This window comes from Protopterus annectens, chromosome 3.part0 (genome assembly GCF_019279795.1).
Source record: "Protopterus annectens isolate FY-2018-M chromosome 3.part0, PAN1.0, whole genome shotgun sequence".
NCBI classification, from domain to species: domain Eukaryota; kingdom Metazoa; phylum Chordata; order Ceratodontiformes; family Protopteridae; genus Protopterus; species Protopterus annectens.
This window is the reverse complement of record NC_056731.1, coordinates 1,141,804,042-1,141,830,299: the sequence shown is the minus strand read 5'-3', so window position 1 is coordinate 1,141,830,299 and position 26,258 is coordinate 1,141,804,042.

Genomic DNA, 26,258 nt, shown 5'->3' with positions numbered 1-26,258 from the left:
GGAATTCCTGACTGTTGTGGCGATGTGGTTATCAAAGGTGAGACCACTGTCCACCTGTGTCCCTAAGTCTCTCATCACACTTTCGGTGTTTAGTGTACTGCCACCTATGTGGTAATTCATGGGTACATGGTTATTCACAAAGGAGATAGCTATACATTTCTTGGCATTAAGCTTGAGCCCATGGCTCTGGCACCAAGCATCTGTTTCTGTAAGGCCCTTTTGTAGAATATCCACATCATCTGGGGATTCAATAATGGCTCCCAGTTTGCAGTCATCTGCAAACTTTGTTAGCCAGAGTCCCTTATTATTGGGCTGTATTTCAGAGAAGAAGATGCCAAACAAGAGCGGTCCCAGGACTGAACCCTGAGGTACTCAACTTGTCACTTGTCTGGAGCTGGATTTGGAATCAGCTACTTTTATAGTCTGGGTTCTGTCAGTAAGCCAGTTGGCAACCCATTGAGTGACGTAGGGATTTATGCCCAGCTTAGTAAGTTTATCTATGATTCCAAAGTAGGGGATAGTGTTGAAGGCCTTGGCGAGGTCCAGATAGGCTGTGTGGACCACCTTACCCTTGTCCACAGCTCTGTAGACTGATTCAAAGAAGTCAATCAGGTTCAGGAGACAAGATCAGCCCTTCACGAACTCAAACTGGGTGGGGTCCAGTGTTTGAAGGTTGCCAATGTTTTTGTTTATAAGTTCCATGATAATGCATTCCATGCCCTTGCAGATCAGGCTCATCAGACTGATGGGACGGTAGTTCCCAGGATCCAAGGTGGACCCCCCTTGTGGAGTGGGATAACTGTAGCTGTGCACCACTCAGTGGGCATGAAGCCTGAGGTAAGGCTATGATTAAACATGACACTTAGGTGAGGTACCAGTTCATTTTGTAGTTCATGTAGTACACAGCCCAGGATGTCATCTGGTCCCATGGATGCTATATTCTTAGCTTTGGAGAGTGTGGTTTTTACTTGTGTGGTCATGATTACCAGAATTTGGGAATCTTTTGGTATTGAGATGAGCCCTTTAGGGGGTGAGAGGGGGGTGAAGTTTGCACTAAATCGATCTGCCAGGATATTGGCAATATCCTTGGGATCAGTATATTTAATGCCATTCTGTTGTAGCTCAGAGCATATCTGAGCAATGCCATTTCGATTCTTGACATAACTATTGAATGCCTTGTGGTTGTCTTTGGAATTTTTGGCAATTTTATTTTCGTAACTAGCTTTAGAGGATTTTATGAGGGATCTCAGCTTCTTACTGAGGCTGGTAAGGGAGTTTTATGCATCCTGGGATTTTCCTCTTTTCTGCAACAGTTTCTTTCTTCTGTTGTATAGTTTGTTTATGGCAGGGGACCACCAGATTGGCTTCCTTTTTTTGGAGGAGAGCATCTTGGTTCTATTTGGGATGGCACGATTCATGCACGAGTGGATGTGCTTGTACAGCACCTTAGTGTAGGATTCAGCTCCCATCTGCATGGGTGTCATGACGTTTGTCACTTCTGACTTGAGTAGCATGAAGTTGGCTTTGGAGAAGTTTTTTTATGGAGGTTTCCTTACTGGGGGGGTGGGGGTGGGTTGTGGATGTCAAGGGTGATTTGCTTATGGTCAGACATGACCAATGAGGGGGTGACCACTGGTGTAGAGCATCTATCTCCCATGTTGGTAATGACCAGGTCTAGGATATTGGAGCCCCTGGTGGGACAATGGATTAGTTGATTCAGGACGTTGGAATTTATGAATTCCAAGAACCATTGGGAAAAGGTCTTGGTACCCAAGTAGTTTTCTCAGTTAATGGCAGGGTAGTTGAAATCACCCAGTATTAGGATGTTTGGTTGTATCTTAATATTGTCCAGTATGTCCAGAAAGGTGTAATGAAAATCTTGGGGCATGGTGGGGGATCTGTAACAAGCTACAATTTGGATTGCAGTCTTACCTAGTGTTAGTTACATGGGAAGAATTTCAGATGAATTGTGTTGGGCAACTAGCCTGGAGGTGTGAATATCCTTGGTGAATATGGACACTCCTACACCTTTAGTGTTTCGGTCTTGGTTTGGTGGCTGAAAAGTATGGTAAGAGTTGTAGCCTGTTATTGCAGGGGTACTCTCTGGAGCCTTGAACCAGGTCTCAGTTACTGCACCGATATCGATGTTCTCCATTTTTAGGAGTGCCTCGAGAGAGTGCATTTTGAGGTTTAGACTTCTAGCATTGAGTAGCATTACCCTCAGATTTTGCATGCTTGTATCTGTTACGGTGGTGATTTTGTCCTTTGAGTCTTGCCTAAAAAAGGCACTATAGGGGTGGCGAGAGCTTTAGCCAGTAACCTGAATCCCAGGGGTGACAGGAGCAGACCATCTCTGGCAAAGCATCGTGGTTTGTCGATCATGTCATCCCAGGCAGACAGATACTGGATCCCCTTTGAATGACACCAGAAGCTTAGCCAATTTTTGAAGTCAATAATTTTGTCCTTATACTATGGTATCATTCTGGGTGAAGGCAGGATGCTACTCAGGGCTAGGGTCATACCTGTCTGGGCCACATGATCCGAGAGCTTTTCCATGTCTCTTTTCATGTAGTCCAGGGAGGTACGTCTCAAGTCATTCACTCCAACATGGACAATGACAGAGTCGTATTTGTACTTGTTGTGGAGTGTCTTGAGTGCGTGCGTTATTTATTTATTTATTTATTTTATTTTATTTGATATTTGTTGGCTGGGTTGGTCCATCTGGGCTGAGGCCCTTTTTCTGTGGAGACCCGGGGAGAAAAGCTCCAGAGTTAAAAAATATATGGAAGTTACTAGACTAAAAACATTTGCAAATGCACAAAAAAATACCTAACGATGTAAAACAAGTATACAATGATAATACTGATTACAGATTATAAACATTGTTGGCTAGCTATGTACTTAAGGCAGGTAGTCCAGGAGAGATTGAATTTAAAGTAGAGAGAGAGGAAGCTAGTAAGGAGTTATTTGGTAGCAGTGAAGGAGAGATAAGAGTGCAACAGTAGTTGTGTGGCAGATCCTGGCACCCGACAGGCAGCTGACTGTAATTTTCTCCTTGTTCAGCCTAGTGAGTGGGACATCAGTGTGCCTGACTATAGAGCCACCTATGACTAAAGTGTTGGGTACATTGTCTTGCATAGGGGCTGTTGTTGGGTGGCACACTGGTGTTGTGAACTATGTGCCACTTTGGTTGTGACCATTTTTTGTTTGCGTTTCAGCTTTGGAGGCCCTTGTTGCTTGGTCAGGTTAATGTTAAGGGCCTCCGCATATGTGGGTTTAGTGTTGCTATGTGTGGGTGTTGATGGTGTGGGTTTTGAATGGCTATGTGTTGCTTGAGGTGTAGTGTAGGTGTTAATCTTCTCCTCTTGACTGTCTAGCACAATCTTGGCCGGAGAGAGCTTTGCTTCCAGTTCCTAATTCTAGCAATTGTTTAAAGAAAATGTTTTGTTTAATAAAGTATTATATTGGTTTTCTTGTAAAGAAATGTTATTATTACAAGTAGCCACACATCTGTTCCTAAATGACAAACCAATATTTGTAACTAAAAGTTAAACTTCTAACACTTGAAATATCAATAATGGGTATTCCATTCGCAATCTATAATTTACAGAGAATTAATACAGCTTTTCTAATCTCTTATTCTAGTACAAGTGCTTAACCATAATACATTCCCTTGTAAGTGATATTTTAATTATTTTCAAATGTTTGATGCAATCTCATTAATACACACTGAACTGCAGTGCTCTGTATCAGCCTAATCCATGCCTTGAACAAATGTACTAAAACCTCAGGATGTCCTGATGTACATACGTATGTAATAACACCTGAAGATATCTAGATGTTCAAAAATGCTAACACCTCAGGATGTCTAGATGTACAACATACTAATAACAAAGGATGTCTAGATGCACAAGTGTACTAGCACCTCATGATGCCTAGATGTACAGGAGTACTAACACCTCAGGATGTCCTGATGTACATATGTAATAACACCTGAGGATATCTAGATGTACAAGAATGTCAACAGCTCAAGATGTCTTTTTATACAACAGTACTAATAACAAAGGATGTCTAAATGTACAAATGTACTAACACCTCAGGATGTCTATTTGTATAAGAGTACTAACACCTCAGGGTGTCTAGATGTATATGCATACTTACACCTCAAGATCTATAGATATACAAGAGAACTAATACTTCAGTATGTCAAGATGTACAAATGTTCTAATATTTCAGGATGTGTAGATTTACAAGAACACTAATACATCAGGATGTATTGATGTACAACAGCACTAATACATCAGGTTGTCTAGATGTACAAGAGTACTAATACCTCAGGAAGCTTTGATGTACAAGAGTACTAACACAAAGTTCCTGGAATTCATAAACTCAAATGCCATGGAACAACTAGTCACCATCCCCACAAGAGGAGATAACATACTTGATCTCATCATCACGAACATGGGAGCACAATGTTCAACACCGGAAGTATACCCCTCACTGGTGAGATCAGATCACAAACTAATCTCGCTGGAGGTCCTCATCCCACCCCCACCTGAAATAAAAAAGACCACAGTAAAGAACTTCTCAAAAGCCGACTTCACACTTCTAAAGACTAGTGTGGTCTCCTTTCAGGCCCCGAGCCATGGAAAACAATACTCAAGCCGCTGAATCACTTACAAACGCCTTCTACCAGCACCTGCAGGACTGCATGGATAAGGCAATCCCAAGCAAAACAAAGACTCTTTGTACCAAAGGCAAGCGTCCAGTCTGGTGGACCCCAGCCATAAACAAACTCTACAACAAAAGGAGGAAGCTACTACAAGATAGAGCAAAATCCTTAAAAGGTAAGACACCCTTGATCACTATAAGTAAAAACTAAGAGCTCTCATAAAATCATCCAAAGCAAATTTCGAGAGAAAAATAGCTAAAGACTCAAAAGACAATCATAAGGCCTTCTTTAGCTATGTTAGAAACCTAGGAGGAAACTCCCAGATATGCTCAGAACTAGTTCAAAATGATGTGAAGATTACTGATCCTACAGACATTGCCAACATACTGGCTGACAGGTTCAGTGCAAACTTCTCCCCTCCCCAAAGGAGAGATATCTATACCAAATGAGTGCAGCCCCCAAACATCTCCAGCCCAAGTGAGAACTGCTCTCTCCAAAGCAAAAACACAGCATCCATGGGACCCGATGGTGTCCCCGGCTGTGTGCTCCACGAACTCAATGAGGAATTAAACCCACAGCTAGGACAGCTGTTTAATCAAAGTCTTACCTCTGGATACGCACCCAGGAGTGGCGCACTGCAACTGTGGTCCCACTTCACAAAGGCGGTGCCTCCACAGACCCTGGAAATTACCGCCCATTAGCTTGACAAGCCTTATCTGCAAAGCCATGGAGAGGATCATAATGGACCTCATAAATAAAGACATAGGAATTTGCAGACTTTGGATCCAACCCAGTTTGGCTTTGTCAAAGGCAGATCATGCCTTTTAAACTTGGTTGACTTTTGAAACAGTCACCAAAGCCATTGATGAGGAAAGGCAGTCCATACAGCCTACCTCGATCTGGCTAAGGCCTTCGATACAATACCCCACTCGGGTATCATTGAAAACTCATCAGCTTAAATGTTAACCCATACATCACAAGATGGGTTGCAAACTGGCTGAGTGACAGAACCCACAGGGTCAGAGTTGCTGGCGCCATGTCAGACTCAAAGCCTGTCACAAGTGGTGTCCCACAGGGCTCAGTCCTGGGCCCACTCTTGTTTGGCATCTACTTTTCCGAAGTACAAGCAAACACAGGAGGGTTATGGCTGGCAAAGTTTGCAGATGACTGCAAACTGGGCGCCATAGTAGAAAACACATCTGACACAGATATCCTTCAGAAGGGTCTCACAGAAACGGATAACTGGTGCCAGAGCCACGGCCTAAAGTTAAATGCCAAAAAATGCATAGTCATACCCTTCGGGAAAAACAAGGTTACCCTAGCTACCAAATAGGTGGCAATCCACTGAGCACAGAAGAAGTTATCAGGGACCTGGGGACCCAGGTCGATAGTAGTCTGTCATTCGACACCCATGTAGCTAAAGTAGTTAGGAAGTCCTTCTACATTGCCCACCTTATCATGAAGGGATTCTCATCTAGATCAAGGGAGCTCATAGTCTCCCTTTACTCATCACTCATCAGACCAATGATTGAGTACAATGCCCCATTCGGAATGTATCTGACCCGACACTTGCAGCAGCTGGAGAGGCCACAAACGTTCCTCACCAAAAGGATAAAGGGTCTCAAAAATCTGTCCTATGCTGCCCGACTGAAAGAACTCCAGCTCTATTCAGTCGCTTACGGCTTGCTCAGAGGTGACCTTTGCCTAACATACAAGGCCATGTCAAACCCAGATTTGATGAATATGCTTCACCTCAAAAATCTAGATCCATCAGAGCCACAAGGGCGGAGACTTAAACCTCGACACGGCTATTAATAGGACGTGCTGGAGGGATAGATTCATCACCCAAAGACTCCCTATGCTGTGGAACAAAATCCCGGTACATGTGAGGCAGAGCACCTCGCTGGCCTTGTTCAAGAGAAATCTTGACCAATGGATGGGAGATCGCAGATATACCCCAGGAATTACCTCAGTGTCACTGCTCGACAGAGGCACAGCAAAATAATGGGTATAGTTCCCCATACTAAAGGGGTGGCGTAAGCCACAAAACAATGGGCTAGGCTTATAAATGCCCTCGGGCAGATAGCCTAGTATGAACCTATGAACCTATGAACCTCAGGATGTCTTCTGTACAACCGTACTAATAACAAAGGATATCTAGATGCATAAGTGTACTAGCACCTCATGATGTCTAGATGTACAAGAGTACTAACACCTCAGGATGTCCTGATGTACATATGTAATAATACATGAGGATATCTAGATGTAGAAGAATGCTAACAACTTAAGATGTCTTGATATACAACAGTACTAATAACAAAGGATGTCTAGATGTACAAGCATGCTAACACCTCAGGGTGTCTAGATGTATATGCATACTTACACCTCAAGATCTCTAGACATACAAGAGTACTAATACTTCAGTATTTCAAGATGCACACATGTTCTAATACTTCAGGATGTGTAGATTTAAAAGAACACTAATACCTCAGGATGTCTTGATGTACAACAGTGCTAATACATCAAGTTGTCCAGATGTATATGAGTACTAATAGCTCAGGATGTTTTGATGCACAAGAGTATTAACACCTAGGGATGTCTTGATGTACATGTGCACTAATACATCAGGTTGTATAGATATACAAGAGTACTAATACCTCAGGATGTCTTGATGGTACAAACATGCTAACACCTCAAGATGTCTAGATGTGCAAGTATATTAATACCTCAGGATGTTGAATTAAAAAATGGACAAACAGGAGCATACAACCACTTCTTTAATAGACAAAGAACCACAAGTGCACAATACTGAGCATACAAATATCTTCCACAGATAAAAATGTCTGGATGTACTAGTGTACCAACACCTCATAATGTCTGAATGTACAAGAATACTAACATCTCAGGCATCTCTAAATTTACAAGTGTATTAGCATCTCCAGATTTCTAGATGTACAAGTGTACTAATATCTCGGGATGCCTAGATGTACATGCATGCTATTACCTCAGGATGTCTTGATGTGCAAGCATACTAATACATTAGGATGTTTAGACATACAAGTGTAAAAACACCTCAAGATGTCTAGATGTAGATAAGTACTAATACCACAGGATGTCTTGATGTCCATGTGTACCAATACCTTAGGATGTCTAAATGCACAAGTGTACAAATAACACAGGATGTCTTGATGTAGAACCATACTAACACCTCACGATGTCTTGGCCTACAAGTGTTCTAATACTTTAGGATGTCTTACTGTACATGTGTATTAATACCTCAGGATGTCTAGCTGTACAAGAGTACTAATAAGTCAGGATAGATTGATGTTCAAGTGTAGTAATGCCTCAAGATGTCTAGATGTAGAAAAGTAGTAATACCTCAGGATGACTTGATGTACAACAGTACTAGTTCCTCAGGATGTCTTGATGTATAAGAGCACTAACACCTCAGGATGTCTGGATAATCAAGTGTACCAACACCTCAATATGTTTAGACATAATTAACACCTTAGAATGTCTACATGCACAAGCCGAATAACACCTCAAGATATCAGGATGTACAAATATACTAATACATAAGGATGTCTTTGTACCTCTGCATTAATGCCTCAGGATGTCCAGAAGTATAAAAGTACTAACATCGCAAGATATTTAGATTTACAAGCATACTAACATCTTATGATGTCTTGCTGTACAGGTGTTCTAATAGAGGAAGATATCTAGACTTACATGTATACTAATACCTCAGGATGTTTAATGTACAAGAGTACTAATACCTCAGGATGTCTTGATGTACAAGTATAATACCTCAGGATGTCTAGATGTGTAAGTGTGCTAATTCCTCAGGATGTCTTGAAGTACAAGCATATTAATACTACATGATGTATGGATGTACAAGCATACAAACACCTCAAGATGTCTAGAAGTACAAGCGAACTAACACCTCAAGATATCTAGATATACATGTGTACTAATATCTCAGTATGTCTTTTTGTACGTGTAGTAATACCTTGGGATGTCTAGATGTGCAAGAGTACTAACACCTCAAGATGTCTAGATGTATAAGAGTACTAATACTTCAGAGTGCCTAGATGTAGAAGAGTACTAATACATCAGGATGTCTTCTTGTACAACAGTACTAGTATCTCAGGATGTCTTGATGTATAAGAGTACTAACACCTCTGAATGTCTAGATATACAAGCGCACTAACACTTCAAGATGTTTAGATGTTTAAGAGTATTAACACCTTAGAATGTCTAGATGCACAAGCCAAATAGCACCTCAAGATGTCTAGATGGACAACTAAACTAACACCTTGAAATGCCTAGATGTACATTTGTGCTAATACCTCAGTATGCCTTGATGTACATATGTAGTAATACCTCAGGATGTTTAGATGTACAAGTGTACTAAAACTTAAAGAAGTCTAGCTGGACAATAGTAATAATACCATGGGATATCTTGATGTGCATGCACAGTATTACCTCAGGATGTCTAGATGTAGAAGCATACTAAAACCTCAAGATGCCTACATGCACAATAGTACTAACAACTCACAATGTCTAGATTTATAACAGTACAAATACCACAGGATATTTTGATGTACAAGAGTACTAGCACCTGAGGATTTCTTGATGTACATGTGTACTAATATCTCAGGATGTCTAGATGTACAAAAGTACTAATACCACAGGATGATTACATGTACAAGAGTACTAATAATCCATGATGGCCTTTATGTACATGTGTACTAATAGCTCAGGATGTCTAGATGTAGAAAAGTACTACTACATCACAATGTCTTGATGTATAAGAGTACTAACACCTTTGGATATCTAGATGTACAAGCATACTGAAACCTGAAGATATCTAGATGTAGAAGAGTACTAACATCTCAGGATATCTAGATGTTCAAGCACACTAACTCCACAAGATTTTTAGATGTACAAGCATACTAACGCCTCAAGATGTCTTGATGTACAGGTGTTCTAATACTTTAGGATGTCTTGATGTACATATATACTAGTACCTCAGGATGTCTGGATGTATAAGGGTACTAACACCTCCAGAAGTCTTGATGTACAAGCAAACTAATACCTCAGGAGGTCCAGATGTACAAGAGAAGTAATAAGTCAGGATTTCTAGAAGTACAAGACTAGTACCACCTCAGGATGTCTAGATGTACAAGTTTACTAATACCTCTGTATGTCTTACTATACATGTGTAGTAATACCTTGGACTGTCCAGATGTACAAGTTTAGCAATACCTTTTGGATGTCTTAATATACATGTGTAGTAATACCTTGGAATGTCTAGATGTGCAAGGGTACTAACACCTGAATAATTCTAGATGTAGACGAGTACTAATATCACAGGATGTCCATATGTATAACAACACTAATACTTCAGGAAGTCTTGATGTTCATGTGTACTAATACCTCAGTATGTCTTGATTTACAAGAGTACTAACACCTCAGGAGGTCTAGCTGTACAAGCATGCTAACACATCAAGATGTCTAGATGTACAAATATACTAATATCTCATGATGCCTTCAAGTACATGTGTAGTAATATCTCAGGATGTCTAGGTATACAAGAGTACTAAAACCTAAAAATATCTATATGCACAAGAGAACTAATACCACAGGGTGTCTATATATACAAGAGTACTATTACCTCAGGATATCTTGATGTTCAAGAGTACTAATGCCACAGGATGTCTAGATATACAAGAGTACTAATACCTAAAGACAGCTAGATGTAGAAGACTACTAAACTCAGGATGTCTAGATGTACAAGTTTATTAATACCTCAGGATGTCTTGATTTACATGTGTAAAAATGCCTTGGAATGCCAAGGTGTGCAAAAGTACTAACACCTCAAGATGTCTAGATGTACATCAGCACTTATACCTTGGGATGTCTTGCTGTTCATGTGTACTAAGACCTCAGGATGTCTAGATGTACAAGAGTACTAATAACACAGGATGTTTTGATGTACGAGAGTACTAGCACCTCAGAAAGTCTAGATGTACAAGAGTACTAATATCTCAGGATGTCTAGATGGACAAGTATACTAACACCTTACGATATCTAGACATTCAAGCACACTAACTCCTGAAGATATTTAGATGTGCAAGTGTACTAATATCTCAGGATGTCTTGATGTACAAGTGTTCTTATACTTAGGATGTCTTGATGTACATGTATAATAGTACCTCTGGATTCCTGGATGTACAAGAGTACTAACACCTCAGGAAGTCTTGATGTAAATGCATACTAATACCTCAGGATGTCTAGATGTACAAGAGAACTAATAACTCAGAATGTCTAAAAGTACAAGACTTGTAACACCACAGGATGCCTAGATGTACAAGTTTACTAATACCTCTGTATGTTTTAATATATATGTGTAGTAATACCTTGGACTGTCCAGATGTACAGGTTTAGTAATACCATATGAATGTCTTACTACACATGTGTATTAATACCATATGAATGTCTTAATATACATGTGTACTAATACCTTGGAATGTCTAGATGTACAAGTTTACCAATACCTCTGGGTGTCTTAGTATACATGTGTAATAATATATCTGAATGTCTAGATGTGCAAGGGTACTAACACCTCAAGATTTCTAGATGTACAAGAGTATTAATGCTACAGGATGTCTATATGTACAAGAGTACTAATACCTCAGGAAGTCTTGATGTACAAGAGTACTAACACTTCAGGAGGTATAGATGTATAAGTGGTCACCATTATTCCCTTGCACAAAGGTAGTGCTTCTACTGACCTCTGGCACTAAAGACCTATTAGCCTGACTAGCCTTACCTGCAAAGCCATGGAACAAATCAGCAAGGACCTTATCAACAAAGATATAGGTAATCTCCAAACACTTGACCCTACTCAGTCTGGATTTGTCAAAGTGAGATCATGCCTGTTAAACCTAGTAGATGTCATCAAGATAGCCACCGAGGCCCTGAACAAGGGGAAATCTGTGCATACATTCTACCTAGACTTAGCCAAGGCTTTTGATGCTATTCATAATCAGGCATCATTGACAAACTCACCCAGCTAGGTATCAACCCTTATATCATTAGATGAGTCGCTAACTGGTTCACTGATAGAACACATATAGTCAAAATAGGGAAATCCAACTCCAGCAGCAGACCTGCAACCAATGGTGTTCTACAGGGGGTCAGTCTTGGGACCTCTACTCTTTGAAATCTATTTGCCCGAAGTACAAGCAAAAACTAAAAGTCTGTGGCTGACAAAGTTTGCTGATGACTGCAAACTGGGAGCGGTCATAAAATCTCCAAATGATGTCAACATCCTACAAGAGGTTCTTACACAAACAAATGATTGGTGCCAAAGTCATGACCTTAAACTCAATGCAACGAAGTATCATCATCCCTTTTGGTAAGAGCGATGTTCCTACTAACTTATCACAGCAATAGCAACACCTTAGGTATGCATTTTATGGTGAGAGACCTGGGCACACAGGCTGACAGCAACCTTAACTTTGACCACCATGTTGCCACAGTGGTAAGAAGGGCATTTTATATTGCTCATCTCATACGTAAGGGCACTGCCACCAGAAAAAAAGAAATTATAACCTCCCTGTATGTTTCCCTCATAAGGCCAATAATTGAGTACAACACCCGTTTTGATATGCACCTTTCCAAGCATCTGCAGCAAGTGGAGAAACCACAAAGGTTCTTCACAAGGATAATTCAAGGACTTCAGCATCTGCCCTATGTGGATTGTCTGAAATCGCGGTCACTTTATTCTGTTTCATTCAGACTACTTAGAAGCAATCTCTGCCATGCATATAAGGCTATTTCTGACCCCCGCTTTACTCGAAATCCTGCCTATCTGCAAGTCAAATGGAACACGGGTTACTCACTCTAAAGACCTTAACATGGTATGTGACATTAATAGACCCTGTTGGAGGGACAGATTTGTCTCCCAGAGGTTACCACGCATTTGGAACAAACTCCCACTTCATGTCAAACAGAGCACCTCATTGTTGTTCTTCAAACTCAATCTGGACAATTGGATGGGTAACCATAAAGTCACCCAGGGGGTTCCACCTGTGTCCCTCTTAGACATGAGCATTAGGTACTGATCGTGGAAATAAGGGTAGAACTTGGTTAGGCTTGTAAGGGCCCTAGGGCAATTAGCCTAGTAACATCCTATGATCCTATGACCCTATGAAGTGTGCTATCACCTCAAAATATCTAGATGAACAAGTGTATTAATATCTCATGATGTCTTCATGTACATGTGTAGTAATATCTTAGGATGGGTAGGTGTACACGAGTACTAATACTTGAACTTATCTACATGTAAAAGAGAACTAATACCACAGGATGTCTATATATGCAAGAGTACTATTACTTCAGGAAGTCTTGATGTTCAAGAGTACTAATGTCTCAGGATGTCTAGATATACAAGAGTACTAATACCTCAGAATATCTAGATGTAGAAGACTACTAAACTCAGGATGTCTAGATGCACAAGTTTACTAATACCTCAGGATGTCTTGATTTTCATGTGTAAAAATACCTTGGAATGTCTAGGTGTGCAAGTGTACTAAGACTTCAAGATGTCTAGATGTACAAGAATACTAATACCTCAGGATGTTTACATGTACATCAGCACTAATACCTTGGTATGTTTTGCTTTTCATGGGTACTAAAACTTCAGGATGTCTAGATATACAAGAGTACCAATACGACAGGATTTTTTGATGTACAAGAGTACTAGCACCTTAGGAAGTCTAGATGACAACAGTACTGATGTCTCAGAATGTGCAGATGGACAAGTATACTAACACCTCAGGATATCTAGACGTTCAAGCACACTACCTCCTCAAAATATTTAGATGTACAAGTGTCTCAGGATGTCTTGATGTACAAGTGTTCTTATACTTAGGATGTCTTGATCTACATGTATAATAGTACCTCAGAATTCCTGAATGTACAAGAGTACTAACACCTCAGGAAGTCTTGATGTACATGCATGTTAATACCTCAGGATGTCTAGATGTAGAAGAGAGCTAATAACTCAGGATGTCTAGAAGTACAAGATTAGTAACACCTCAGGTTGTCTAGATGTACAAGTTTACTAATACCTCTGCATGTCTTCATATACATGTGCAGTAATACTTTGGACTGTCCAGATGTACAAAAATAATACATTGGAATGTCTAGTGTACTAACACCTCAAGATTTCTAGATGTGCAAGAGTATTAATACCACAGGATGTCTATATATACAAGAGTACTAACACCTCAGGAAGTCTTGATGTACAAGTGTACTAACAATTCAGGAGGTATAGATGTACAAGTGGCCACCGTTATTCCCTTGCACAAAGGTGGTTCTTCCACTGACCTCTGGAACTATAGACCTATTAGCCTGACTAGCCTTATCTGCAAGGCTATGGAGTGAATCATCATGGACCTTATCAGCAAAGATATAGATAATCTCCAAACACTTAACCCTACTCAGTTTGGATTTGTGAAATCATGCCGCTTAAACCTAGTGGACTTCTTCAAGGCAGTCACCAAGGTCCTGGACAATAGGAAATCTGTGCATAGAGTCTACCAAGAATTAGCCAAGGCTTTTGATACTATCCCCAATCAGGCATCACTGACAAACTCACCCAGCTAGGTATCAACCCTTATATCATTAGATGGGTCGCTAACTGGTTCACTGATAGAACACATATAGTCAAAATAGGGGAATCCACCTCCGATAGCAGACCTGTAACCAGTGGTGTTCTACGGGGGGGGGGGGGTCAATCTTGAGACCTCTACTCTTTGGAATCTATTTCTCTGAAGTACAAGCAAAAACTAAAGGTATGTGGCTGACAAAGTTTGCTGATGACTGCAAACTGGGAGTAGTCATAGAATCTACAAATGATATCAACATCCTACAAGATGGTCTTATACAAACAAGTGATTGACGCCAACGTCATGACCTTAAACTCAATGCAAAAATATGTATTATCATCCCTTTTGGTAAGAGTAGTGTTCCTACTAACTACCACATCAATAGCAACACCCTAATACGCAGTCAGTGGTGAGAGACCTGGGCACACAGGTTAACAGCAGTCTTAACTTTGCTCACCATGTCTCCACAGTGGTAAGAAGGGAATTCTTTATTGCTCATCTCATAAGTAAGGGCATTGCTGCCTGAAAAAAAGAAGTTATAACCTCCCTGTACTTTTCCCTCATCAGGCCAATAGTTGAGTACAACAGCCCTTTTGATATGCACCTTTCCAAGCATCTTCAGCACGTGCAGAAACCACAAAGGTTCCTCACAATGAAAATTCAAGGCCTTCAGCATCTGTTCTATGTGGATCATCTGAAATCACTGTCACCTTATTCTGTTTCACACAGACTACTTAGAGGTGATCTCTGCCTTGGATATAAAGCTATCTCTGACCCTGCTTACTGGAAATGCTGCATATCTGCAAGTCAAATGGAACATGGGTTACTCGTTCTAAAGATCTTAACATGGTATGTGATATTAATAGAACCTGCTGGAGGGAAAGATTTGTCTCCAAGAGGTTACCACACCTTTGGAACAAACTCCCACTTCATGTCAAACAGAGCACCTCATTGTTGTTCTTCAAACGCAATCTGGACAATTGGATGGGTAACCATAAATTCACCCTGGTGGCTCCACCTGTGTCCCTCTTGGACACCGGCATTAGGTGCTGATTGTGAAAATAAGGGTAGAACTTGGCTACGCTTATAAGGGCCCTAGGGCCATTAGCAAAGTAATGTCCTATGATCCTATGACCATATGAAGTGTATTATCACCTCAAGATGTCTAGATGTAGAAATGTATTAATATCTCATGATGTCTTCATGTACATGTGTAGTAATATCTTAGGATGGGTAGGTGTACAAGAGTACTAAAACTTGAAAATATCTACACATAAAAGAGAACTAATACCACAGGATGTCTCTATATTACAAGAGTACTAATACTCCAGGATATCTTGATTTTCATGTGTACTAATGCCTCAGGATGTCTATATGTGCAACAGTACCAATAGCCCAGGATATCTTGATGTATAAGGGTACTAATACATCAAGATATGTTGATGTACAAGAGTACTAACTACTAACATCTCAGGATTTATTGATGTACAAATGTGCTAATACCTCAAGATGACTATATGTACAAGTGTATTAACACCTCAGGACATCTAGATGTACAAATGTATTAACAACTTCAGATGTCTTGATATTCAAGTGTACTAATACCTCAGGATGTCTTGAGGTACATGTGTAGTAATAACATAGAATGTCTAGATGTACAAGCGTACTAATACCTCAAGATGTTTAGACTTATAAGAATACTAACACCTTATGTCTAGATGCACAAGCCAAATAACACCTCAAGATATCAGGATGCAGAAGTGCACTAATACATAAGGATATCTTGTTGTACATGTGTAGTAATACCTCAAGATGGTCAGAAGTATAAAAGTACTAATGTCATAAGGTATTTAGATTTACAAGTATACTAACACCTAATGGTGGTGGTGCTGAGGTAGCGTTGTCACCTCACAGTAACACGCTGTCCGGTTCGACTCTCGGTTAGAGCATCTTCTGCATGGAGACATGCGTGAATGGGCGTACCTTCGTTGAAGGTTGTGTGTCAGGGCTGGCAACTTGGTATGTAAAAATCAACTGCCAATCATTAGCGGACCAGAGTTCCGCTGTGGCGACCCCTAACTGGGAAAAGCCGAAAGTCACAACAACTAACACCTAATGATGTCTTGATGTACAGGTGTTCTAGTACAGTAGGATGTCTAGATTTACATGTATACTAATACTTCAGGATGTCTAGATGTATAAGAGTATAAATACCTCAGAATATCTTGATGTACAAGTGTAATAATACCTCAGGATGTCTAGATGTGTAAGTGTGCTAATTCCTTAGGATGGCTTGAAGTACAATCATAGGAACACTACATGATGTCTGGATGTACACGCATACTAACACCTCGAGATATTTAGATGTACAAGTGAACTAACACCTGAAGATATCTAGATATACATGTGTATTAACATCTCAGTATGCCTTTTTTACGTGTAGTAATACCTTGGGATGTCTAGATGTGCAAGAGTACTAACACCTCAAGATGTCTAGATGTAGAAGAGTACTAATACCTCAGGATGTCTACATGTAGAAAAGAACTAATACCTCTGGATGCCTTGATGTACAACAGTACCAGTACCTCAGGATGTCTTGACATATAAGAGTACTAACACCTCAAGATGTTTAGATATACAAGTGTACTAACAACTCAATATGTTTAGATGTATAACAGTGCTAACACCTCAGAATGTCTAGATGCACAATCTGAATAACAACTCAGGATGTTTAGATGGACAAACGAGCTAACACCTCGGAATGTCTAGATGTACAAGTATACTAATACCTCAGCATGTGTTGATGTACATATGTAGTAATACCTCAGTATTTCTGGATGTATAAGAGTACTAACACTTCAAGATGTCTAGATGCACAATAGTAATAATACCAAAGGATATTTTGTTGTATATGTTCAGTAATTCCTCAGGATGTGTAGATGTACAAGCTTACTAACACCTCAAGATGTCTGGTTAATTAAGTGTAGTAATAGCTCAGGATGTCTTGATGTACATATTTAGTAATACATTGGGATGTATAGATGTGAAAAAGTACTAACACTTCAAGATATCTAGATGTAGGAGATTTGTAATACCATAGGATATCTAGATGTCCAAAGTGCTAATACCTTGGGATGTCTTGATTACAGGAGCACTAATACCTCAGGATGTCTAGATGTAAAAGCATACTAAAACCTATAGATGCCTACATGTACAAGAGTACTAACAACTCATGATATCTATATTTACAAGATTACTAATACGACAGGATAGTTTGATGTACAACAGTATTAATACCTCAGGTTATCTAGATGTGCAAGTGTATGAATACCTCAGGATGTCTTGATGCACAAGTGTAATAACACCTCAGGATGTCTGAATGTACAGGAGTACTAATACCTCAGGATGTCTTAAGGTACATGTGTAGTAACACCTCAGAATGACTAGATGTACACAACTACTAATACCCTTAGGATGTCTTGATGTGCAAGAGTACTAATACCACAGGATATCTAGCTGTAGAAGAATACCAATACCTCAGGATGTCTTCATATATGAGTGCTAACACCTCAGCATGACTAGATGTACAAGAGTACTAATAGCACAGAATGTCTTGATGTTATTGTGCAGAAAATATCACTCAAAATACCACAGCATTTCTGACTAAGGTAATCTCATATACTTTAAGGCATAGCAAATCTCACTCCTCACTTTCACAACCATATCAGTGACTAGTAATAACTCATTGTTAATCAAATATGGATAACTTAAATTATATGCACCATAGTGTAATAATAAACTTTTTGTACTATTAAAGGCCACATTGTTAGTCATCAACAAGCTGTAGAGATTATCTAGAAAATGTTGGAGCCTAGTTTGATCTGGTATGTTAGTAACATTTTAGCCAACCTCAGAAAAATTAGATATTCACATACCTTTGTTTTGAAGAGATTTTGATATTTTAATATCAACATAAACAACTGTGTTGTTATGTTAAGTAACTTCTTCAAAGTCACACAATAATAATGAAGAAAGTGAGGGATTAAACCAAGGAGTACAGAACTTGCTTTAGAAGCTTAAGATCTTAATATTTTGTACTACACAAGTAGAAATAAGTATCACAAATTGGGTTGTTCTTCTATTAAATTTATATTTCTTTTTGATAGTGTTTTTCTTAAACGGAGGTTGTTCTTTCTATGCCTTTCATGTGCATGCATGGGGGAGGTCAAAGTCTCAAACCAAAACCTTGATTCCGCCCTGTTACACTGTGGATTAAGGATTGTTTTTATGTCCTGAAATTGATAATACTGATACAGGGCCAGGATGACAGAACTTTGCCTGATTTAGCTTATTCCTTTCCATTATTTTCCCTTTGATAGGCTTGAACATTTATGTTACATCTTTGTTTTGTCTCTCCTCTGATGTGCACATGGTTGAAATCCCTTGTCATATTTTCATGTGGACTTTGTCTCAGGCCAGCGCAAGATTGTAGTTATAAATACACAATGCTCATGAACAGTCATGTATTTTATCTGTAGTCTGACTCACCTTTATGGATGCCACATAGAAGGATAGCACAGTACAGTATACCTCATTATTCTCTCAACCTACTTTCAGTTTGAGTCAAAATCCTACTTTTATTTATGTTAAAGTGGAATTCAGAGCACATTTGATGAAACAGACTAGTGTTCATTAATAGCAGAAAGTTTATTTACTGCCCACTATGACATGACAAATTCAAATGAAAGATTGTCCTATGTACCCTCTGAGTATGTTTCAGCCCTGGCATGAGCTCACTTGTATTTCGGACTTCAGACTTACAGCTTGAGATAACAATCTCTAGGAGTGTTTTATTAACTTTCTTTGCTTGGTAAGCTTTCACAGTCACTATCCATCATTTCTATAGAGAGACTCACTTCTCCAGGAGGTTTGTCCAGAACTACAATTGTCCTCAGTTAATCGGAGTGTTTTATTGCAATTAAAACCAATGTTTGTGCCTCCTATGCAAAACATAACAAACAGGTCTGCTCAGTTATATACCGAGTACCTCCTCTTTTCATGTATGGAGCCTCAATTAATGCGATTAATTAAAAAATATATACTTGGCAATCTTATCCAGTGGAAATGTTTGTAAATGCTGTTTAGTTTTACTGTAGTATTCAAGTTTGGTTTGGTTTAATCAGGTCATGTCTGGTTCTAGCCACCCTTTTAAGAAATAATTTTGCAGGTGATTGACCTGCTCTGCACATGTGTGCTTCTGTACTGCAGCAGAAGACAATCAACATGTTGTCTTGCACATTCAGCACTGCATTGTACAATAACTTCAGTCCATCTGTTACTGTTGAACATACCTTTCTTGTCCATCTTTTAATGTATGACCATACCTTTCTGCTAAGCTGCTCATAGTAGGCTGCCCTGGTGCATTAGTGGCATGAATTGCTGCAATCTTTCATGAAATAATGATGCTTTTCTTATGTTGCAGATAACGACCGAGGCACAAGTGATGACAGAAGGTACTTAATATCGGTTCTCTGGAACACAGTAATGCAACTAGAATTATTTGTTGTTTATCTAACCAACAGCAGCAGACTGAGCCACTGGCAAAAGCAGTGGTAGTTTCATCCTTTAAATTCTTAAACGCTTTTACTGTTAATTCCTCTCGAGATAACAGTTTTGGGGTGAGTATTATGGATTGCCGTATAAAAAGATTTATAAAGTCTATGAAGTCAGAGATAATGAAATCATTATTTGTTAGTTACATTAGATCCAAACTTGATTATGGAAGAATAATAATAAGGAAACCTTATAAGAAAATTGTCTTGAGCAAATTGAAGCACTAATGAATGTGAAGGTTTTAAGTTATTAGGAAAGATAAAAATAAGCAAACTTGTATAGTGTTTATATAGATGTTTAACAGGATACCTTGTTCAGGTATACAGGGCATTTAAAAAAACGTCTTCTGGGAATTTTTGAGGTTATCAAAAGAGTAGCAGGGAAGCATCAGACAACCTGTAAAGGAGATTTTATAGGAATAAAAGAGGCACTAATTAGTTCTCTGAGAGAACAGCTGATGCCAGGAACAGACTACCAAATTATATTAAAGAGCACACTAGTTTAGATATTTTAAGAAAAATGTGGACACCTGTTATGATAATGACTGCACTGGTAAATTGGCAAGTTTGAAGGACATTATTTCCTGTGTCTGAAATAGTTGTATGTATGCATGCATGTATGTTATATGAAATCTGTAAGGTGCAACCAGGTTTGTTACTGCACATAGAGATGGGTTACCATGCATGGGGAGGAGCTGCTGCATTGTTAAAGCTACTTGAACAGTACATCAGGTTTTAGTGCAACTAGCAATACATTTAGACAATACAGGAAGTATGTCCAATGTGTACTAAAATATTACTACTTGAAATATATTTATTTAGAAACTTGGAAACATCTCAGACTTCAAAACTGCGTAAATTATATCTGTGGATTGTACATTGTTTGTATATATTATTTAGTTTAGGACAAATGAAAACATCATTCAGCAATTATTGACCTTTATTTCTGAAGAGTTATCTGTGTAGTAAGTCCTTACCTATGAATTTACCCTTATCATAAAATATTGATTGAGCTGTTTCTCCAGGCAGTCCTATTCCCTTCAAAAGACAGTGAAAAGAATACCTCTCAGCTGTCCAGATTTTTGCAGAATGCCTAGATTTTTCATCATATCTGTGGTCTGTTCCTCATATAATTTGTGGTATTCTGGCAAATCACTGAGGATTACAATCGCTAAATAATGACATACATTTGAGTTTCTGACCTCATATCCTTCAGAAAAAAACATACTAAGACAAATCCTGTTATTCCAACACATTTCTAAGTATAAAAGCAATATTTAAAATCTGTCCCTATTTTGGGTCCTATTTTAGCTATGTTCAGATTTCTTGCACTAAGAAATTAAGATGTATAGTGCAAGACTTGTTCCACTGTCCACTCCGATACTAGCCGTTGTGAATCCACCATTAAACCTGCAATGACCAAAGCCATCTTCATCTGTTTTCAGTGCTGCAAACTGTTTATTGCTCAGCTCTGTTTTGGTTAGTATCTGAAAGGCTTTTTCAGATGATGAATTCCACTCCTAGTTAATTTTCTCTATTTCTCAAGTGATGAATTTGTTTACTTTCTTTCCTGTTATATTACTTTTTCTGTTTAGTTTATTTTTTATGTAACCCCCATTATTTTCATTAGCACAGATTAGCTTCTCTTAACTATTGTTATCTGTAATTTTTACATTATGAAATAGTCGCAAAGGACTTTTACCTGCAGACATAGCTCTCAACCTCTTTGTGCAACAAATCTGGACAAAGACAGATGAAATGGGGGGACAAAGGCCCAAAAACAGGGACAGATTTTAAATATTGCTCTTACAAAGTTAGAAAGTTGCTAGAATAACAGGATTTATGTTTGCAGGAATTTATTGAAGGATTTAAAGTCTGAAACTCAAATGCGTGTCATTAGTTACTGACTTCAATCATCAGATAATCCCAGTGATTTGTCAGAAAACCACAAATTTTATGAAGCATTTATAAAAAATATGAGGCAAAAATCTGGACATTCTGCGAAAATCTGGACAGTTGAGAGGTATATTTTCAGCATCAGAAACCAGAGTATGGAAAAAAAAACAGAAGGAAGCAAAAAGAAAAGATGATTAGGTAAGCAGCAGTCCCTTATCTGACACTGATAATGAACTGTTTCAAGCCAGCTCTTCACTATCCAAAACAATGTATAAGTAAATAAAATAAATAAAGAAAGAAAAGTGGAAGAGGGTGGCTAAACACAGTCCCTCACAGACTATTAGATCAGGGATAAGCAGTCATTTCAAAATGTCATTAGATGTCCACCTTCAGAGACTACCACTAGAAGAGTCATGGCCCTTAAATATAACAGAACAGGGGTGCTCATTGGTCTTCACTTCAGGAAGAAATTAGGCCAGTAGAACAGGCCAGGATGATAGACAGAAGTACGATAGATAAAACAATATCAGCAGCAGTTTATCAGCTTGGCACAGGGATGCTTGTAGTTTGTCACTCTCGAGTGAGCCAACCATTTTTTTTATACTTATGATATTTTATAAAAATTCATAGATGCAAGAGGGAAATAAACAGAGTTATCATGCATGACATTAACATTATCTAAAATGATCTTCCTATCCATCTTTTTATTTTGGTCAAACAATCTTTTTTAATTTTTGCATTTGAGGGAGGACCACTAATGTACTATATTTTTCCATGGCTAAAGGTGGTTTACGAAAGCTAATGTTCAGGTATACTTACTCCTACTGAAAAGTGTATGTACATTAACTGTTTTGAAACTGTTACAGATCACAATGCAGATTCACTGAGGATGATTCCTCAGAATATCAGATAACATGCTTCTTTGAACATAATATGTTGCATCTTTTAAAATCACTTTGTCTAAGCTTTGGCTTCAATTCAAGCGTGGCTTATATCAACAGCTCCTGTACTATGGTCTGTCTTCAGTTTATTCAGCCAGTAAGGCAAAACAACGTACTGAACACACTAGTCATAGGTGACTCTATAGTCAGGCAGACTGATGTCCCACTCACCAGGCTAAACAAAGAGAAGGTTACTGTCAGCTGCCTGTCAGGTGCCAGGATCCGCCACATAACCCATGCACTTAGGTCACTCCACAACAAGTACAAATATGACTCTGTCATTGTCCATGTTGGTGTGAATGACCTGAGACGTACCTCCCTGGACTACATGAAAAGAGACATGGAAGATCTCTCCGATCTTGTAGCCCAAGCAGGTATGACCCTAGCCCTGAGTAGCATTCTGCCATCACCCAGAATGATACCGCAGTACAAGGACAAAATGATTGACTTCAATAATGGCTAAGCTTCTGGTGTCATTGTAAGAGGATTCAGTATCTGTCTACTTGGGATGACGTGGTCGACAGACCACAATGCTTTGCCACAGATGGCCTGCACCTGTCGCCCCTGGGATTCCAGATACTAGCTAAGGCTCTTGCTGGCCCTATAGTGCCTTTTTTAGGCATGGTTCAAATAACAAATTCACCACAATAACAGGAACAGGCAAGAAAAAACTGAGGGTAATGCTACTCAATGCTAGAAGTCTAAATCTCAAAATGCACTCACTCGAGGCACTCCTTAAAATGGAGAACATTGATATCTGTGCAGTGACTGAGACCTGGTTCAAGGCTCCAGAGAGCACCCCTGCGCTACCAGGCTATAAGTCATACCACACTTTTCGGCCATGTAACTTGGACCGAAACACCAAAGGCAGAGGTGTGTCCATATTCATTAAGGATATCATCTCCAGGCTAGTTGCTCAGCATACTGCATCCAAGGCTATCCAAGTGCAACTAACTCTGGGCAATACTGCAATCCAAACTGTAGCTTGCTACAGATCCCCCACCATGCCCAGGATTCCCACTCCTCTTTTCTTGATGTACTGGAAAATATTAGGGTTCAACCAAACTCCCTAATAATGGGTGACTTCAACTACCCCACAATTAACTGGGAAAACTACTCATGTACCAACTCCTTAGCTCAATGCTTTCTGGAATTCATAAACTCCAATGCTCTAGATCAACTTATCCACACGCCCACCAGGGGCAACAATATCCTAGACCTACTCATTACCAACATGAGTGACCGGTGTTCCACACCTGAAGTCAACTCCTTGTTGGTCCGATCCGACCATAAGCTTATCACCCTTGATATCCACATCCCGCCCCCACCTCCCATTAAGGAAACCACAGTAAAAAATTTCTCCAAAGCCAACTTCATGCTTCTTAAGACAGAAGTGGTGAACTTCATGACACCCATGCAGATGGACAATACAGTTATAACTGCTGAATCCTACACAAATGCACTCTACAAGCACTTACACGAGTGCATGGATCGTGCTATCCCAAACAGAACCAAGACGCTATCCTCCAAAAAAGGAAGCCAATTTGGTGGTCCCCTGCCATAAACAAACTGTACAACAGAAGGAAGAAACTGTTGCAAAAGAGAGTAAAATCCCATGAGTGGAGGAGCTCCCTGGTCAGCCTCAGTAAGAAGCTGAGATCCCTTTACGAGATCCTCAAAGCTAGCTATGAAAACAAAATCACCACTAAATCCAAGGACAACCACAAAGCATTCTATAGCTATGTCAAGAATCTAGATGGCAACACCCAGACCTGCTCTGAGTTACAGCACAAAGGCACGAAAATTACAGAACCAACTGATATTGCCAACATCCTGGCAGATAGGTTCAGTGCTAACTTTACCCCCCTCTCACCTCCTAAAGGGCCCATGTCTATACAGGAAGAATGCAGAGTCCCTGTAATCACAACTACACAGGTAAAAGCTGCACTCTCTAAAGCCAAAAACACAGCATCCATGGGACCAGACAACATCCCAGGCTGTGTTTTACAAGAACTTCAGAATGAACTGGCTCCCTACTTAAGCACCATGTTCAATAATAGCCTCGCATCAGGCTTTGTGCCCACTGAATGGTGCAAAGCAACAGTTATCCCACTCCACAAAGGGGGAGCCACCACTGATCCTGGGAACTATCGACCTATTAGCCTGACGAGCCTGGTCTGCAAGGCCATGGTATCATCATGGAACTCATAAACAAAGACATAGGTAACCTCCAAACTCTGGATCCCACTCAGTTCGGGTTTGTGAAAGGGAGATCATGCCTCCTGAACCTGATCGACTTCTTTGAGGCAGTCACCAAAGCCATGGATGAGGGTAAGGTGGTTCACACAGCCTATCTTGACTTCGCCAAGGCTTTTGACACCATCCCTAATTCTGGAATTATAGCTAAACTCACTAAACAATGTATAAATCCCTACGTCACAAAATGGGTTGCCAACTAGCTTACTGACAGAACCCACACTTTAAGAGTTGCAGACTCCAAATCTGACCTCAAAGCAGTGACAAGTGGAGTATCACAGGGTTCCATCCTGGGACCTCTCCTGTTTGGTATCTACTTCTCTGAGGTACAGGCTAACACAGAAGGCCTCTGGCTAACGAAGTTCACAGATGACTGCAAACTAGGAGCCATAGTCAAGTCCCCAAATGATGTGGACATCCTACAGAAGGGCCTCACTGAGACAGATGCCTGCTGTCAGAGCCATGGCCTCAAGCTCAATGCCAAAAAGTGCAGTGTCATCCCCTTTGATAAAAACTCTGTACCCATGAACACCACATAGACAGCAATCTACTTAACACCGAATGCGTGATAAGAGACCTTGGGACCCAGGTGGACAGTAGTCTCTCCTTTGATAGTCACATCGCCACAGTAGTCAGGAAGTCCTTCTACGTGGCACACCTCATCATAAAAGGGTTCTCATCCAGGAAAAAAGAGGTCATTGTTCCCCTCTACTCGACACTCATTAGACCCATTATAGAGTACAACACCCCTTTTGGAATGTACCTCACAAGACATCTGCAGCAGCTGGAAAGGCCACAGAAGTACCTCACAAAGAGGATTACTGGCCTCAAACAAATGCCCTACACTGACCGCCTAAAAAAACTCCAGCTTTACTCCGTAGCATATCGCCTACTCCGAGGTGATCTCTGCCTAACATATAAAGCTATGTCAAACCTAGAGCTGTTGGACATGCTACACCTAAAGAAATCCCAATCCCTCTGAGCTACACGCTCTAGGGACCTAAACCTTGTCACCACAATAAACAGGACACGCTGGAGGGATAGATTCCTGTCCCAGAGACTTCCTATACTCTGGAACAAGCTACCCATCTATGTCAAGCAAAGTTATTCATTAGCACTCTTCAAGAAAAATCTTGGTGAGTGGATGGGAAATAGGAAATACACCCCGGGGATCACTTCTGTGTCTCTGCTTGACAGTGGC